Here is a 19,471-nt window from a genome sequence, read left to right as displayed (position 1 = left end):
CTCTTGTAAAGGTCATTAACAATTTCCTTCCCGCCAATGATGCAAAGGTCAGTTCTCCAGTTCTCTTTGTAGTCAGCTTCTCAGCAGCATAGGACACCCTTAACCAATCTTTCTTTAAATATTCTTCACTTGGCCATCAGGATCCCACCTTCTCTTATTTCTCCTCCTCCTCCAGTGGCCATTTTTCTGTCTCCTTTGCTTAGTCAGCCCACTTTTATCTAGATTTCCTTCCTGGGAGATCTTATCTAAGCCTTTACAGACCTGGGGAGCTTCTGTGTGCTCAGTCCTGTCCAGCTCTTTGCAACCCCATGAATGGAGCCCTCCAGGCTCCTCTGTCTGTGGGATTTTCCAGGCAAGAATACCAGAGTGGGTTGCCAATTTCTACTCCAGGGGATCTTTCTGACCCAGGGACTGAACACGCATCACTTGAGTCTCCTTTATTGGCAGGCTGATTCTTGCTTCCCTAGTGGCTCAGAGGGTAAAGAATCTGCCTACAATGCGGGAGATCCAGGTTCAAGTGCTGGGTTGGGAAGATCCCCTGGAGAAGGGAAAGGTAATACACTCCAGTTTCTTGCCTGGAGAATGCTGATCCCTTGAATGCTGATCCTTTCCTTGAGCCTCAGGCTCAGCATCTCACCTTGATCTCTACTATCATGTCACCCTTACCCTGTATAGCATAAATAGAGGTCCAAAATAAAACTATGGACTCTTACATATCAAAAATTTTCCTCTTCTCATCTTCCTCATCTTGGTAAATAACAACATCATTTATTCAATTTCTCTTCTCTTTTCCTTATATGTTATTACCAATCTATTTTCAATTTTTGTTGGTTCTGCTGCCAAAATCTTGGCTTTCTGTGCACCAATGCAGAAAAGAAATAGAGGAGCAGAATAATGGAGGAGAAGGAAAGATGGTTTTATTCCTTTGCCAGGCAAAAGAGGAAAACAGTAGGTTAGCACTTCAAGAACTGTGACCCCCTCCTTTAATGAATAGTGAAAACCACTCAGTCATGTACAACTCTGCAAACTTATGGGGTATATTTTGCCAGGCTTCTCTGTCCATGGGATTCTCCAGGCAAGAATACTGGAATGGGTTGTCATTCCCTTCTGCAGGGGGTCTTCTTGACCCAGGGATCAAACCCAGGTCTCCTGCATTCCAGGCAGATTCTTTGCCATCTGAGCCTCCTTGGTGAGTAGGGAGACGTTACATAGTCAGGCTTCCCCAGGGGCTCAGCTGGTAAAGAACCTGCCTGCCAGCGCAGGAGATGCAAGAGACATGGATTCAATTGAGGAGAGTGAAAAAGTTGACTTAAAACTCAACATTCAGAAAACTAAGATCATGGCATCTGGTCCCATCACTTCATGGCAAATAGATGTGGAAACAATGGAAACAGTGACAGACTATTTTCTTTTTCCTTTTTTTTTTTTTTTTTTACATGTATTCCCCATCCCGATCCCCCCTCCCACCTCCCTCTCTACCCAATCCCTCTGGGTCTTCCCAGTGAACCAGGCCTGAGCACTTGTCTCATGCATCCAACCTGGGATGGTGATCTGTTTCACCTTAGATAATATACATGTTTCGATGCTGTTCTCTCAAAACATCCCACCCTTGACTTCTCCCACAGAGTCCAGAAGTCTGTTCTGTACATCTGTGTCTCTTTTTCTGTTTTGCATATAGGGTTATCATTACCATCTTTCTAAATTCCATATATATGTGTTAGTATACTGTAATTGTCTTTATCTTTCTGGCTTACTTCACTCTGTATAATGGGCTCCAGTTTCATCCATCTCATTAGAACTGATTCAAATGAATTCTTTTCTTGGGCTCCAAAATCACTGCAGATGGTGACTGCAGCCATGAAATTAAAAGATGCTTGCTCTTTGAAAGAAAAGCTATGACCAACCTAGAACAGCATTTTAAAAAGCAGAGACATTACTTTACCAACAAAGGTCCATCTAGTCAAAGCAATGGTTTTTCCAGTGGTCATGTATGGATGTGACAGTTAGACTATAAAGAAAGCTGAGTGCCAAAGAATTGATGTTTTTGAACTGTGGTGTTGGAGAGGACTCTTGGACTGCAAGGAGATCCAACCAGTCAATCCTAATGGAAATCAGTCCTGAATATTCATTGGAAGGACTGATGATGAAGCTGCAACTCCAATACTTTGGTCACCTGATGACAAGAACTGACTCATTGGAAAAGACCCTGATGCTGGGAAAGATTGGAGGCAGGAGGAAAAGGGGACGACAGAGGATGAGATGGTTGGATGGCATCACTGACTCAGTGGACATGAGTTTGAGCAAGCTCTGGGAGTTGGTGATGGACAGCGAAGCCTGGTGTGCTGCAGGCCATGGGGTAGCAAAGAGTTGGACAGGACTGATCGACTGAACTGAACTGAGGGTCTCCTAATCTTGATGAGCTTCTCCAGTCCCTTTTATCTTGCCTCAGGTGGTTTTGTGGCTGCGCCTCCATTATTAGCTTTTGTTTGAATCTGTCCTTTGAAACTCAGGGAATGTCATGTAGGCTGGAGTCTTGTCTACAAGAAGTGGGGAACAGTAAGGCCTCTGTGCCCAGGAATCCCGCAGGGATCTACTCAGCATCACTTACAAACTCAAAATATAGTACCAATTTGGACATTTTATCACTTCCTCTGCTAACATTCAAGTTCCTCCAGTCTGTCAAGACTTATCCCAGCCTCGGGGACTTTGCATTTTCTCAGGGCCCTTGAATTCTAATCATGCTGACCTCATAGAGCCTGTGCCCTTGTCTCCTTCAAAGATTCCATGTCCACAGAGATCTCCTTTGACAGTCATTTCGAAAACAATTTTCACCAATGTGACCTCCTGTCACTCTGGTTAATTTTTCCCCAGAGCACTTACGTCCATCAGAGACTATATTTATTTATTTGCTTTCTGTTGTCTGTCTCTCCTAGGAGGAGATAAGAGCTGTAAGAATAGAGACAATGTTTTTGTGGGATTATTTATTCTTTCTATTTACATGGGGTCTTATATAATTGTACGTACAACTATTTTACCCCACACGGGTCTCAAAGAGTCAGACATGACTTTGCAACTGAACAACCACAACCACCATTTTGAAATGGACATGGCTTATGTTAGACAGTCAGTAAATTGAACTAATGCATTTTTGGCACTGAGCCCTTATATTTGCATGTTGCAAAGGTATTCTTTCATCTAATTGTCAATAACATAATGGTAATATTAACCTTTATCACCTTTATCTTCTTGCTTACAGTATGACAGGATTGTACCTTGAACTTTAATCAGCATTACCTAATATGTAGGGTAGACTTGTTTTCCTCCAGAAGGAAGTAATTCCATCTGGTTAAAGGAAATGGGAATGGTATGCTGTGTTACTTCTTCCACCCAGTGTTGTTGATACAGGAAAGCCCTTTGGAACCTTCTGTGGCCTGTCTGGCATTATAAGCTCTATCAATTTTCCTCATGAAACTGAGTAACTAACACACCTCTTCTGTTGATGCTAAACTGTTGGTCTGCAGCCCAGGTTGCCTGCTGTATGGCCTAAGCCAGGTGCTCTCAGCTCAGATGCTACTCATCTCAGGACACTTGATGTCCTGCCCAGGGTCTCTCCCATTTAGGGGAGTCAGCTCACAGAACTGGTGCCCATAGTCAAGGGCATCTCCTTCCCATTTCTAGATAATTTGGCATCAAGTGCAGATGGTAGCTTTGGAGGGGGTTCAGATTCTCTGTTTAACCTTTTTTCCAGTAGTCATATGTGGCTCTGAGAGTTGGACCATAAAGAAGGCTGAGCGCCAAAAAATTGATTCTTTCAAGAAGACTCTTGAAGAGTCCCTTGGACAGCAAGAAGATCAAAGCAGTCCATCCTAAAGGAAATCAACCCTGAATGTTCATGGGAAGGATGGATGCTGAAGCTGAATTTCCAATACTTTGGCCACCTGATGTGAAAAGTTGATTCACTGAAACAGACCTGATTCTAGGCAAGATTGAGGGCAGGAGAAGAAGGGGGCAACAGAGGATGAGATGGTTGAATAGCATCACTGACTCAATGGTCATGAGTTTGAGCAAACTCGGAGAGACAGTGAAGGACAGGGAAGTCTGGCATGCGGTAGTTCATGGGGTTTCAAAGAGTCAGACATGACATAGCAACTGATAACGATAACAAGTGAACAAGTGCTTTCATATACATTACCTTAGTAATCTTATTTAAACCTCACATCATCCCTATGAATTAGGTATGAGTATTTCTGATTCACAGATGAAAGAAACTGTGACATGTTGCAGGCCATAAAGTAACAGGGGTGGAGGCCAATCCCCATGAATCATCCCTGGCTTCATCTTTCTCTCCCCCCACCCCCCAGTAGACACACACACACATGCACACAGTGCAAACACGGCTTGCACATTTTTGTAGCCGTAATGATAAGTTGAAAGGTCTTTAAACTCTCCATGCCTGCCTCAGATCTGAGTCTTCACCATTCTCTCATTTCTTCTCTTGGGAAATTAACCCTTTCCCTAAGCTTTCTGTTTCTGGCAACTTCTCTGACCCCCAGATTCTCCATGTTCCCACAGAAGTTTGCATTTTCACTGTGACTACTCTGTCTGATCTCATTGCCTTATAAAAGATGGAAACCCAGCCCCAACTATTTTAGGAGAAAGGTTCTGGGATTCCTTTGGCTCCTGGCATGGCTTGATCCAGGAGCTCAAATTATAATATAAGGTTCTTCCTTTCTCCCTCTCTATATCTCCTCCCTTAATCAGACAGACTCTCTCTGTGTGGAAGGAAAGAAGCCAAGTGGCTGTAGCAACTTATAGTCCTAGAGGAATCTCAATAGATTCAGGAGAAAAGCAATATATAGATGCATAAATCAAATATAATCCAGTTCTTCCTCTTTCTGGATGAACTCTGGAAGTAGCAGGTAGGCCAGACCCATCCAAACTTAATGCTGTGATAAAAGTTACAGGAAAGAAATTCTGAGCAACAACATGTGCCCTCAATAAACACTTATCTCACATTTGTATTATTTCTTTTTTTTTAAATGTCTGTTTTATTAACATTTTCTGTTCTACAGAGGAAAGAAAAGGATATTGCTTACCCCTGTATTGTAAATCCCTAGCATGTGGCCTGACACACATTGGAGGCTTACTAAATATTGCAAAATGAACAAATTAAATGAACAATGACAGTGTGCTGCTGCTGCTAAGTCGCTTCAGTCGTGTCCGACTCTGTGTGACCCTGTAGATGGCAGCCTACCAGGCTCCCCCGTCCCTGGGATTCTCCAGGCAAGAACACTGGAGGGGGTTGCCATTTCCTTCTCCAATGCATGAAAGTGAAAAGTGAAAGTGAAGTCGCTCAGTCGTGTCTGACTCTTAGCGACTCCATGGAATGCAGCCTACCAGGCTCCTCTGCCCATGGGATTTTCCAGGCAAGAGTACTGAAATGGGGTGCCATTGCCTTCTCCAATGACACACTTAATTACAAGACTCCTGTAGTGTGATGAAATAACAGAAACTGGGAGCCTGATTCCTGTGACCCAGTTGCCAGACCAGCCCTACATCTTCTGCCTTAGGGAAGTTAGCTGATGCTTCAACATCAGACCCACCTGTTGAGACTTGTTTTGGTTACCTAACACTGATTCTAATTACCTCTATCACCTTCCTGATCAGGCTTCCTCTTTGTGTTTCTGAAAGTTAGACCCATTGCCTTTTTGGATCTACTGTGCATGTCATAGTCTCTAGATGATAGGATAGAAGACAAGGAAAAAGAAAAAAAAAAAGAAAAAGAAAACAGCAATACACACTGTTCCTTTGTAGTTTACAATATAGTTTTCTACAACTGTTCTATTTTTTAAAAATTGAACTACAGTTGATTTACGATATTGTGTTGGTTTCAGGTGTATAGCTTCAGATTCTCTTCCATTACCAGTCTCTTTTCCATATTTACTGTGAATATTGAGATTTTATTGCCATTTTAGAGGTGAGGAAACTGAAACTAAACCCTTATTGTCAACCTAGTTCATGCCTTGGCAGGGAATTCTGCCTCTGTTCATAAGCAGGCTATGATATGCCTGGAGTAGAAAGCTTTACATGAAACTTTAATGGTTAGAGGCAAATATCCTACCCCTTCTCATAACAGCCACTGGTGAGGCAAATAATTTTCATTTATTCAAGGTAATGAAATTGAGAGCTACAGAAAAGAGACTTGCTCTAGGGGTAGGCCAGGGCCTTCCAGATGGCTCAGTGATAAAGAGCCTGCCTACCAATGCAGGAGATGAGGGTTCAGTGCCAGGGTCAGGAAAATCCCCTGGAGTAGGAAAAGGCAACCCACTCCAGTGTTCTTGCCTGGGACATCCCATGGACAGAAAAACCTGGTGGGCTACAGTCCATAGCGTCACCAAGAGTCAGACATGACAGAGCGTGCATGCACACTAAGGGTATGCCAGACTTCAGTCTTAGCTTTAAATTATCATTTGCCACACTGCTCTTCTTGCTTCTATGACCCAAGGCCTGTCACCTCTGGGTCTGGACCCATCACCCTTTGATAGAGAGCCTCCCTGGGCCTGGTCACTACCTCTAGCGTATTCCACACCCTACTCATGTCAGGGGTGTGTTCCGATGACACAGAGGTGACCGCAGATATAGGTGAGGTGTAATTAACACTTTCCAGATATCTCAGGGTGACTTAGCTGGTGGCTCATGAAAATGAGGCCTGCTGGTTAGACATGTCATAAGAGCTTGTTGCTGTGCCAACAAGCCTTAGCTTCCCAAAGTTAGCACTGTAGCTGTCCTCACGTATCTTAGACCTGTAGGTCTTTTGTCAGAGGTGGGCTGTTCTCCATCAGAGTCCTGGGAGAAGACCACTGGGGCTTCCTCATCGTGAGTGACAGAAACAGACATCAGAATTGCAGTTTCCAGGTAGGGCTAAAGACCAATCAATGCATTCTCCGATGTGCACCCTGATTACAGAATGCTCAAGAAAGTCTGGGACATTTTCCCATATGCCACACCTATGAAGTAGCAGAGCAGGGCTTCAAGTCCCAGATCTTTCTAACCCCAAATCTTTGCTTCTGTCCATACACAATGCATATGAACCTGAGAACTTTGGAGAAATGAAAACCACACATAGAATCCAAGAGGAGTCACTTATTAAAAACTCCTTATATCAACTGAAAAACCTGAGTAAGTTGCCTACACTGTGCAAAGCCGCAGTTTTTAGTACAGTGAGGGAAGAGGGTGATAAGGTCAGCTATTGTTTCTCCAGGCAGGTATAGATATTATTCTCTGGTCAGAACAATGTTAGCTGTTTTTTCTCAAAAGGACCTGGTTGACCCCGCAGCCTGTAATTTCCTGACTCACAAGCCCAGTGGGGATGAGCCATTCATACAAACCCCAGGCGGCCCCAGGGTAGAAAGACAGAGGCCTCCCTGCTTGCATTCACGTCCTTCCAGGCAGGAATGCTGAAAGTGCAGGCGCCAAAAATCAAGGAAGAGGAGGAAAGAGTCCTTCTTCCCGGTTCAGTGTATTTTCCGTATCCTGTTGGTTATTCAGTCCATGGGAATGGGCTGTTGGCCTGGCATATGTACTGAGAGGCCCTGAGGTGAGCGGAAGGGCACCAAGGTTTAGAGAAACAGGATCTGCCTTGGGTTTGTTTTCAGAAGAGGCAGGGTTGGTTTCAGAAATCCTATCTGGCCTGGAGTCAGAAAGTCACTGAGTTTCATGTGTTTGCCTCTTCCATGAAAACTCTGAGCTTTAAAGTCCTGGTAGGACTGACATGGAGACATGGCATTGTCTTAAGAAATGAAGATAAAAATACCAGGCTTTCAGGCTTATCACGTGATGAAACAAAGCAACAATATAGGTGACCCTGTCACCTCTACCAATGAATAGAAAACTCAGGACCCACTGGGAAGACAAGTTGGACTTCCCTGAAATCAGAAAGAACAGTTTAAGATGATGTTTAATTTGGACAGAGCTACATAGCATCAACACCTGGGTCTACAGGAATACAGAGATAAAAGATGGGACTCAAAAAAGCTAAAGAAATCAAGAAAAACTTCAGGGCAGTAGTGAAACTTAAGAGAGAAGAGAAGGAATTAGACAGTCTTCTATTTTCAGTAATTTGTGTTTAGTAATTTCTACAGTATGTATGCATAAATCATATAATCCTCATAAAACTTGCACAGTGAGTTTCACTGTACTTAACCTTGTGGGCACAAGTTCAGAGACGGAAAGTCTAGTTTTGCTTTTTTTTTTCTTACATTGTGAGTCACAGATCTTTCATTGAGTCACAGAAATTATCCTGGATGTTTGTTGACAGAAAATCTTGAATCTGCCTGCAATCTTACTGAATCAGAGAATCTCTTATGATGAAACCAGGAATTTGCATCTTTATAAGTTCCCTGGGTGATTCTTACACACAAGATAGTTAGAGAACTATTGTTTGAATTATTACCTGCACATTGAGAATCACTTGAGTGCCTTGAAACATTCGTGTCTGTGTCCTACCCTCAGAGATAATGATTAAAGTATCATTAAATCATTGAGTTTGGGCATTGGGATTTAAAAGGACATCCCAATTATCAGCCTGATTTCAAATGCACGCTGAGAGTTCACTTGTGTGATAGTTATTGTTCCAGTACAGGTAATGTTGCCAGATAAAGTACAGTGCATATATGCTGCTGCTGATGCTGAGTCGCTTCAGTCCTGTCCAGCTCCGTGCGACCCCACGGACGGCAGCCCACCAGGCTCCCCTGTCCCTGGGATTCTCCAGGCAAGAACACTGGAGTGGGTTGCCATTTCCTTCTCCAATGCATGAAAGTGAAAAGTGAAAGTGAAGTCACTCAGTCGTGTCTACTCTTAGAGACCTCATGGACTGTAACCTACCAGGCTCCTCCTTCCATGGGATTTTCCAGGCAAGAGTATTGGAGTGGGTTGCCATTGCCTTCTCCGAATGTGTGCTAACTCTCTCCAGTTGTTTCTGAGTCTTTGCAACTCTATGGACTATAGCCAGCCAGGCTCCTCTGTCCATGGGATTTTCCAGGCAAGAATGCTAGAGCGGATTACTGTGCCCTTCTCCAGGTAAAATATGGTGCACTCAGTTAAATTTGAATTTCAGATTAAAAATGATTTTGTTTGTTTGTTTGTTTGTTTGTTTTTACTATTTGTCTGTTCCCATGATCGCTCTGAATGTATTCATACTAAAAATGTATTTGGCAAGTCTGGTAACTCTAAGGATTGACATCTTTAATGTCAAACCTCATTGCCTTTTAATTGTACTGTGGTGCTTCCCTTTCTCAGTTCTGAAGGATAGAGCACATTCATTATTAAAACCATCTTCCACAGACATCTCCCAGTAAGAGTAAATTGGTCTCAGTATACAAATACTGTGGGCACATTACATGATGTGAGAATTCCTTAATAAGTCAAGCCTTATCTCCTATATTGATCTTTCCTGGTGGCTCAGTGGTAAAGAATCCTCCTACCAATGCAGAAGACGCAGGTTTGATCCCTGGGTTGGCAAGATTCCCCTGGAGAAGGAAATGGCAGCCCACTTAGCATTGTTGCCTGGGAAATCCCATGGACAGAGGAGCTTGGCGGGATATAGTCCATGGGCCTTCAAAAGAGTCAGACAGGACTTAACACACAAACAACATCTCCTGTATTGGTCTTCTGTTTGCTGCTAGAACAAATCATTATAAACTTTGTATTACATGTATATCATCTTACAGTAATGCTTCAGAAGTCTGACACAGGTCTCAGGGAACTAAAATCAAGACATCTGGAACTTCTAGGGGAGAGTCTGTTTCCTTACCTTTTCCATCTTTTAGAGACCACTCACATTCCTGGGTTCATGGCCCTCTTTGTCTTTCTTCAAAGGTAACAGTGTTACATCTTTCTGACTATTCTTTTATAGTCAAGTCTTCCTTGGACCAGAGCTGGGAAAGGTTCTCCCCTTTTAAGGATTAGGTTTGGTTCACTGGGGATAAAATCCAGGCTACCCTCTTTACTTCAATATTCAATGTATTCATACCTCAAAAGACTTTTTGCTGTGTAAAGAAACAGATTCACAGATTATGGGTATTAGGATATGAATAACTTTGGGGGTCCACATTATCCTGCCTATTATGCCTCCTAATTTATTTCTTTTATAAACTAGAATTTAAAAAAAAAATGATTCTCTGAAAGCCATGCAGTCTTACAGAATAGAATAGAATGTAAGATAAATTACTCTTGTACAACATACTATATCATTCCCCAAAGCTGCTGTTAAACACTTTTTAAATTTATTTTTCAGCCGAATCAGTGGGAAAAAGGTGTAAAATGAAAGTTGCAAAGACGGTTATTTATTCTAGTCAACAAATACTTATATAGTGCTTACTTTGTGCCAAGTGCTATTCTAAGCACTTCACAGATGTTAACTCACTTAACCCTTAAGGAATGGTGCAGTAAACTAAGTGCTGGTATTACCATTCCTGTTTTACAGAGGAGAAATTAGGTGTGGAGAAACTTATTAACTAAGTCAAAATTTTGGATTTACCAGCAAAAGTGATAGAACTGAATCCCAAAAGGGCATTTCAGATATTCTTTTCTCCTTTAAGCTTTTTCCAGGCTCACCGCATCCAGGAACCAACAAACACCCTACTACAGAACGGCATGTAAAATTTCCCTACAACGTTAATATGAAAAATGGGAGTTTGAGTAAATGATAATTGACAATAATGTTTCCTAACAACTATTTAGTAAGGGTATGTTGAATTTGAAGAAATGTTGGGTGTTAATTTAGTCTAAACATTTAATTTACATTTAGGATCTGTTTTTGGTGATCAGACTGTTATTACATGGGATTTAGTGAGTCTCAGCTACAAATATGGGTTTCCCTGATAGCTCAGTTGGTAAAGAATCTGCCTGCAATGCAGGAGACCCCGGTTCAATTCCTGGGTCAGGAAGATCCAAAGAGAAGGGATAGGCTACCCACTCCAATATTCTTGGACTTCCCTTGTGTCTCGGCTGATAAAGAATCTGCCTGCAATGAGGGAGACCTGGGTTCGACTCCTGGGTTGGAAAGATCCCCTGGAGAAGGGAAAGGCTATCCACTCCAGTGTTCTGGCCTGTAGAAATCGCAAAAAGTTGGATATGACTGAGTGACTTTCACTTTCACTTTCGGCTACAAGTAAGTCAAGAACATGGAAGACGCCACTGTGACCCAGCCTCAGATAGTTAGGGAGGAGATCCCGGGTGATTGCAAGTTTGATAAAAATGTGTAGGTTTGTGAGATTCCTTTTCAGAGGGATTGATGTTGTTTGAAAAGACAGTAAAGGTAAAATCTAAATATTAACCCAAGTTTTCCCCTCCAGAAACATCCAGTAAAAGTCCAGTAAAGGATTTCCCATGCTCAACACATCTCTATTTAAGTGCAATGTACATCTCCAATGTCTATTTATGTTCCTACTTATTGTGCTGTGTGCATTTAAGCAAGTCATCAAAAATTCCTTCTAGAACAGGTGTTTCAAGTCAAATGATACTCTCCAACATCATTCTTGTTGGAAAGACACTGATGATAAGAAAATGAAGGCAGAAAAACAAACATCCTCTGGGTCAATGTCCCCTTGCCAAATCCTCTTCACCATCACAGAAGCACCTGAAATTCATTTAGGTAAAAACAACAATGAGTAATGAGTTTTACAATTAAAATTAAGACATCACTTCTCTTTCTGCTTCACTGCCATTGTTTGACTGTTAGAGGTGTGTTCTATTCACACCCTTGGATTCACTCTCTGCTCTTGTCTACTCCCTAGGAATCTTGGGAAATAGTCTTGAGTGGACTGCATCAGACCGACTCCTTATCTTCTGGCTTCTTGTTGAACGTGGTCAATGAGATGCAGTAGCAAAAAAGAGAGGTAAATGAAAGAGAGGGGCTTCCCATGTGGTGCAGTGGAACCCACCTGCCAATGCGAGAGACACAAGAAACATGGATTTGATCCCTGGGTCAGGAAGATTCATTCCCTGAAGTAAGCAACCCACTCCAGTATTCTTGCCTGGAAAATCCCATGGACAAAGGAGCCTGGTGAGTTGCAGTCTCTGGGGTTGCAAAGAGTCATGCGTGACTGCATGACACAGCACACAGCAAAGGAAAGGAGGTGAAGGGTATTTATCCCTGTGGTTCCTTCTCTGCCCAGTAGTAGTTTGATGATGACCTTGTTCAGCAGCTTCTGTGGGAAGTCCTTCCTTCTAGCTTTGGCTTTCACTGGGTTCCCGTAACTGCCCTTTCCCCTTACCCCACGTGTACCTATTCTAATCTAGGCTTAGTCAAGGTGCAGGAGATGAAGTAGAGGACTAAAGAGGGGGGAAAAAATTACCGAGTTTATAATATAATGAGAAATACACAGAAGATAAAAAAACTAAGAAAGAAAATATGCCAGATGGTGGCCAATGCTGTGAATAGAAGCAAAGCAAGGGAAGTGGGCTAGTGCACTGCTGGGGCAGGAGAGATGTGACTATTTTTAAAAGATTTTCCAGGAGGACATGGATGACATTGGAGTGCAGCCTTTAAGAAGGCAACAAGCAGCCATGAACATGTGGGAAAGAACAATTATCCCGGTAAAAGGAAAAAATATACATAAAACCCAAAATGGAGCACTCTTGGTGCGTCCATAAAACATCAAGGAGTGAGTGAGGATGGAGAAGGGTGTAGAGCAGACCCTGAAGGTTCAGGATTCGTGGAGACCGTTCATGTAAGGAGACTATTCCAAGGAATCTGTTTCTTTTTTTTTTTTTTAATTCCTATTCTCTGATGAGTTTTGTTTTTGTTTTTGTTTTCAGAGTGTTTTGGGGTTGTTTTATTTGCTTTTTACTTATTTATTTTAATTGGAGGATAATTACTTTACAATGGTGTGATGGCTTTGCCATGCAGCAACATGAATTGGCCATAGGTAAGCACATGTACCCCTCATCCTGAGCCCCCTCTCACCTCCCTCCTCACCCCATCCCTCAGGTTGTCGCCGAGCACCAGGATTGATTGCCCTGCTCCATGCACTGAACTCATACTGGTCATCCATTCTCTACATGTCTCAGTGCTATTCTCTCAAATCATCCCACCCTCTCCTCTCCTACTCAGTCCAGAAGTCTCTTCTTTACTACTGTGTCTCTGTTGCTGCCCTGTACATAGGACCGTCAGCACTACCCTTCTAGATTCCATATATCTGCATTAATATATCGTATTTGTCTTCCTCATTCTGACTTACTTCACTCTGTATAGTAGGCTCTAGGTTCATCCACCTCATTAGAACTGACTCAAGAGTATTCCTTTCTAGAGCTGAGTAGTATTCCCTTGTGTAGATGTACCATAACTTCATCATCCATTCATCTGCCAATGGATGTCTAGGTTGCTTCCAGCTCCTAGCTGTTGCAGATAGCGCTCTGGCTTCTATTTTGAATGATGAGAACCTCATGGAGGATTTGTGCTGAGGAATTATGTGATTTGGCTTACATTTCTAAACATTTACTCTCACTTCCATCTATAGGACACTCTAGGTTCTTGGGTGGGAGAAGAACGATGAGGAGTCATTGCAATAATGCAGAAAGAGAGTATGATGGCTTGAGTCAAAAAGTGGAGGTGGTGAAAAATGAGAGTCTGGATTTTTGAAGAAGGAAGAGCCAGCTGAATTTGTATACATGCTTCTCATGTGGTGCTGGTGGTAAAGAATCAACTTGCAAATACAGGAGATATAGGAGATGTGAGTACACTCACTGAGTCAGGAAGATCTCCTGGAGAAGGAAATGGCAACCCACCACACTATTCTTGCCTGGGAAATCCCATGAACAGAAGAGCCTGGCAAGCTACAGTCCATGGGACTGCAGAGAGTCAGACACGACTGAACACGCAAGCATACATATATACATATGTGATATGTGTGTATACATATGTACATATGTATGTGTGTGTATGTTAATCAGTGTTCTCCAGGGAAACAGAACCAGTAGGATCTGTTATCTATCTATATATCAAGAAGTTTAGTTTGAGGAATTGGCTCACCATTGATTACGGAGCTTAAGAAGTCCCATGAGCTGATCCTTGCAAGTTGGAGACCCAGGATGATCAGTGGCACACCTGAGTCTGAAGGTCTGAGAATTAGGAGAACCAATGGTGAAAACTCAAGTTTCAAGACTAAAGGTATAAGAACCAGAAAAATAGATGGTTTGAGTTCCAGTCCAAGTAGAGAAGACTGATGTCCCAGCTTAAAAACAGTCTGGCAGAGAGTATCTGAAGGGAGAGATAAAAGAGTTCAGAATGACCCTGCCAATTGGAAAAAGTAAATCTCTATTAATTGGAATTGAGAGGTTTTTGTAGGCACAGATGAGGGTGGGCTGGGAAATAGCAGAAAGTAAGTTTTAGACATGTTAGGTAAGAAATGTCTCTTTAGCCTCCGAGTGGTGATGTCAACTATGCAGGCACTTGGACCTACAAGTCAAGGATTAGAGGGAGAGATCTTGGCTAGCTGTATACACTTACGATTTGCCAGAGCAGGGATGGTATATGAGGGCCTGAAACTGGAGAGTATACTCTAGAAAGCAAGTCAAGATGAAGAAAGTGCAAGGTCTGAGGCTTGTTTAGATGTCTTGAGGATGAGGTGGAATGAGCCAAGTTAACTTTGAAGAGACTACCAAGAAGAAAACCCAAGGGAGTGTGATGTCCTGGAAGACAAACAGAGAAAGTATGACCAGAAGGAGGGAGGAATGCAATATTTTAAGTGCTGATAAGTCAAAACCAGATGGACTGAAAGTTGTGCATTAAATTAGCAAAATGGAGAAACTTGGAGAAAGAAACCTAAGTGATGTCTATGGAGTAGAGGGGAAATCAGGTAATGAATTGTGTTCAAGAGATAATAGAGAGAAGAATCTGGAGCATGTGAATATTGACCACTCGTTGAAAATTTAACTGTAGATGAGGACAAAGAAATGGGGTGATGAATGGAGGTTAAGATGTAGAACCAAGTAAGGGTTTTGTTTTTTGAATGGGAAGAATAGATCATATATAATTTTAATCAGACTGATCTGGAATAGAGGGAAAATTGATGATGCACAAAAGAAAGGGAACAATAGCTGGTTACATTCTTGAGTAGACAAAATGAGGAGACATTGACAGTTGGGCAGTAAGCACCTTGGCTCTTGAATCTGGTCCTGGGAAAATCAGGGTTGAATTATTTAGAGCCTTCTCAGCAGATTAATGTAGGTCAATGATAAAAGATGATTCATAACCACTTTTGATGTATATACAGCTATTCAGGAATATTCTTGCTGAGTAAAAAGTAAAATATGCAGATGCATAACTCAATAGTACAAGAGAAATTCTTGATCTAGGAGGCTTTATTCTCGGTTGACAAGGATCATAAAATCAGGAAACTCCTTTTATATTTTGAGCTGTAATCTGTTCTGCATTTGTTACCCACTGAGTTCAGTTCTTCTTTTGGAGTCCTTGTGGGGGCATTTTCTGTACTCTTTGACAGTTTTCCCATGCTCCCAAGTTCTGTCTATTTTTGGTTAACCATCTGAGTTTTTTCAAACATTATTTCATTTCTAGACCGTCCACAATCTTGGTCATTCTCTTCTAAGCATGTTTCTACTTGCCAACATTTTTTTTTTAGGTGAAAATATCTTATTTAATTTGAATATTTTGGATTCCCAATGAAGCTGAATTTTTTTTTCCATTTATTTTTATTAGTTGGAGGCTAATTACTTTACAACATTGCAGTGGTTTTTGTCATACATTGAAATGAATTAGCCATGGATTTACATGTATTCCCCATCCCGGTCCCCCCTCCCACCTCCCTCTCCACCCGATCCCTCTGGGTCTTCCCAGTGCACCAGGCCCGAGCACTTGCCTCATGCATCCAACCCTGGGCTGGTGATCTGTTTCACCCTAGATAATATACATGTTTCGATGCTGTTCTCTTGAAACATCCCACCCTCGCCTTCTCCCAGAGTCCACAAGTCTGTTCTATACATCTGAGTCTCTTTTTCTGTTTTGCATATAGGGTTATCATTACCATCTTTCTAAATTCCATATATGTGTGTTAGTATACTGTAAAGGTCTTTATCTTTCTGGCTTACTTTGCTCTGTATAATGGGCTCCAATTTCATCCATCTCATTAGAACTGATTCAAATGAATTCTTTTTAATGGCTGAGTAATATTCCATGGTGTATATGTACCACAGCTTCCTCATCCATTCGTCTGCTGATGTGCTTGCCAACATTTTTGATGTAATTCTTGAAGTTCACACTAGGATCTGAGTTTGATCAACCAGCTTGCATTTGATATAGCTCTCTTTGTTTTTTTCCAGGTCCCCTCATTTCCATATGTGCCCTAATGTTGCGTTTTAGTTCTCTTGCTATTATTTTAGAATAAAAGCACATATTACTCATCTCAGAGTCATAGTCATATGTTGAAACATTACTCTAAGGGTTAAACCAGCATTATCTCATCTAACACTGTCAATAACCCTGTGGAATGTGTATAGTTAATATTTTACAAAGAGGACATGGAGACTCAGCAAGACTAAGGGATGTGTCCAAAGTCTACAGCAGCTAGTAGTCAACCTGAATAAATCCCTGGTCTGTCCAGAAACCTGGCTTGCCTATGGCTCTCAGTTCAGTTCAGTTCAGATGCTCAGTCATGTCCAGCTCTTTGCAACCCTATGGACTGCAGCACTCCAGGCCTCTGTCCATTACCAACTCCCAGAGCTAATTCAAACTCATGTCCATCGAGTCGGTGACACCATCCAACCATCTCATCCTCTGTCATCCCCTTCTCCTGCCTTCAATCTTTTCTGGCAACAGGGTCTTTTCCAATGAGTCAGTTCTTCCCATCAGGTAACCAAAGTATTGGGGCATCAGCTTCAGCATAAGTCCTTACAGTGAACATTCAGGACTGATTTCCTTTAGGATGGACTGGTTGGATCTCCTTACAGTCCAAGGGACTCTCAAGAGTCTTCTCCAACACCACAGTTCAAAAGCATCAATTCTTCAGTGCTCAGCTTTCTTTATGGTCCAACTCTCACACCCATACATGACTACTGGAAAAACCATAGCTTTGATTAAACAGCCCATGGTTCTGAGCTCCCCTAATACCTATGACTGCCATGCAGATATGGGTGAGGCAAGAGAAAGTACAAAATGTGGTTAAGCCAGTTCTGCTTTACAGGATTCTGATTACTTTAGAAATCCTCAGGGCAGGGAGTTCATGGCTTCCCATTGGTGGATGTAGTGTAAGTATGTGAACTGGAACAAACCAGGAAGTGGCCTCACTAGAAGGAAGTGTCTGACTAGTTAGTTAGTTAGTTACTCATGTCTTTCCTCCTGAAGCCTGAGGACAACACCCTGCTACTGATGAGCCACCTTCCCGCCAAGGGTGTGTGTGAGAAACAGAACTCCAGAGCTGCAAGTCACCATTCACGGAAATGATTCTGGCCTCAGACTTCTGTTAAAACTCAGTCTTTAAAGCGGCATTTTCTGGACAGTGTTTCCTAAATTGATAGATGAACTCAATGGTACTGTAACTGGAATAAGAGTAAAAAATTAGAGTTATACCAGCAAGTGTTACAGGATGCCCAGAGGTAATAGGTAGTACAAATAAAGCCATCATAATGGAAGAACACTGTGATTTAGCCTAAAACAAACCCCTAAACACTAAGAATTTCAAAGACAATAATAGCTGCTATACCCAGTAGACTTCTTAGTAGCCATTCCATCCTAAAACCATCTTTGCCCCCTAGCTTACCTCTGATCCTTCCCTCACTTTCCTATTCTTAATCCCATCTGAGAGCCTCACCAGGGCTACAGTGAAGCTGAGAACAACATTATAAAGACCACACCAAATTTTCTCTTGTATCAAAACAGCCTTGTCAAAATGACCCTAGAACTATGTTCTTCTCTGGGAGAGGGGTACAGTTCAATTCAGATCCATGGTCTGGAGCACTGGGAGGTGGGTAGAGACCCCAACAGGATGTAAGGTGCTCTCTAGGTAAGCTGAAAATAAGTCATAGGTCACAGATTCCCAGGTAAATGCCAGGAGTGCAAAAGGTACAAGCAAATTCACTCAGCAGGTAGAGGGGAATTGCTGTTGTTGTTCAGTTGTACAGTCAGGACTGATTCTTTGTGACTCCATGGACTGCAGCACACCAGGCTTCCTCGTCCTTCATAATCTCCTGGAGCTTACTCAAACTCATGTCCACTGAGTCAGTGATGCCATCCAACCATCTCATCTTCTGTCATCCCTGGGCCTAAACCCTGCTCAGCCTGATCACAAGACAAGTGAAAAAGGCAGACACTCAGGAGAGGAGCTGAATTCATCTCAGATCCCTCAAGACAAAACTACAACTTTACTACAGCACTTGTACAGAACTCTCCATCCATCATGTGCTTTTAGGAAAGCCTCAAGTTGTGGCCAAAACTGGATTTGTGAATGGACCTGAGATGTCACTAGGCACATATTACTTCCCACACTAGCTAGACAAGTCTTTTGCACTTGTTGAGTTTCAGGTTCCTTGTCTTTAAAATACGAGCTAAATGAGATGATGTGTGTTGAGTGCTTGGAGCAAAGAGCACAGATGTGACTTCCACAAAATGTGAGCCTTTTGTCTTCAACTTGACCCCACCTACTTTGTGTACCTTGGTCCACTCTCACATCAGGGGGCCTCACTGCACTTTTACCTGTTCCCTTGCAGCTATGCCATGACCTGTATAAAATGGTTACATATGTTTCAGTTGAACTGAGTATAAGATGCCTCCATAATTTCATCTGAACAGACTAACTCTGTTGTTTCAAGGAATCTGATGAGTTTGGGTGACCCAGGCTGCATTAGCCAGGTCTGCCATAAAAAAAAAATACTGAATGGCTTGATCAACAGAAAGTTCTGAAGGCCAAATGTTCAAGATCATGGTATGAATAGGGTTGGTTTCTCCTGAGGCTTCCCTCTTTGCCTTATAGACAGCTATCTTTTCCCTGACTCTTAACATGGCCTCTTTTTTGTGTGTCTGTGTCCTAATCTCCTTTCCTTGTAAGAACACCAGTTATATTAGACTGAGGCTGACCCACATAACCTCATTTTAACTTAATTAACTGTTTAATGATCTTATCTCAGTATACAGTGACATTCTTAAGTATTACAGGTTAGAACTTTAACTGATGAATCTTGGGAGATACAGTTCAGGGCATGGCATAGACTGTTGTCAAAACTTGCAAGGCTGTTTTTTGTTTGCTTGTTTGTTTATCTGTTTGTTTCTGGAGCATCAGTAACAACAGAGCATCAGTTACTACTCAAATTTTTTGCAGCTCCATGAGCTGTGGCCGGGGATGGTGGGAGGAAGCGGGGGTGGACGTCTCTGCAGGAGACCGGATGTGCCTGGGAAACTCAATAGCTGAGGGAGTTCTAGAAAGAAGGAGATGCAGGAAACAAGGAGACAGCAGTCCTACCA

The 19,471-nt window shown here is 42.3% G+C and overlaps 1 long non-coding RNA gene across 1 annotated transcript in view; it reads left to right on the top strand.

The window, feature by feature from the left end:
- The first annotated feature begins 6,777 nt into the window (after positions 1 to 6,777).
- LOC110134451 (uncharacterized) overlaps positions 6,778 to 19,471 on the top strand; it is a 55,392-nt gene continuing 42,698 nt past the window's right edge. The window contains exons 1-2 of the long non-coding RNA XR_002313070.2: positions 6,778 to 6,915; positions 11,796 to 11,897. This is a non-coding gene — a long non-coding RNA (uncharacterized lncRNA). The remainder of the gene's footprint in view (positions 6,916 to 11,795; positions 11,898 to 19,471) is intronic.

The sequence above is a fragment of the Odocoileus virginianus genome, chromosome 29, assembly GCF_023699985.2.
Source record: "Odocoileus virginianus isolate 20LAN1187 ecotype Illinois chromosome 29, Ovbor_1.2, whole genome shotgun sequence".
NCBI classification, from domain to species: domain Eukaryota; kingdom Metazoa; phylum Chordata; class Mammalia; order Artiodactyla; family Cervidae; genus Odocoileus; species Odocoileus virginianus.
Note: the sequence above shows the minus strand (reverse complement) of the source record. Positions and strands in the feature narration are given on the sequence as shown.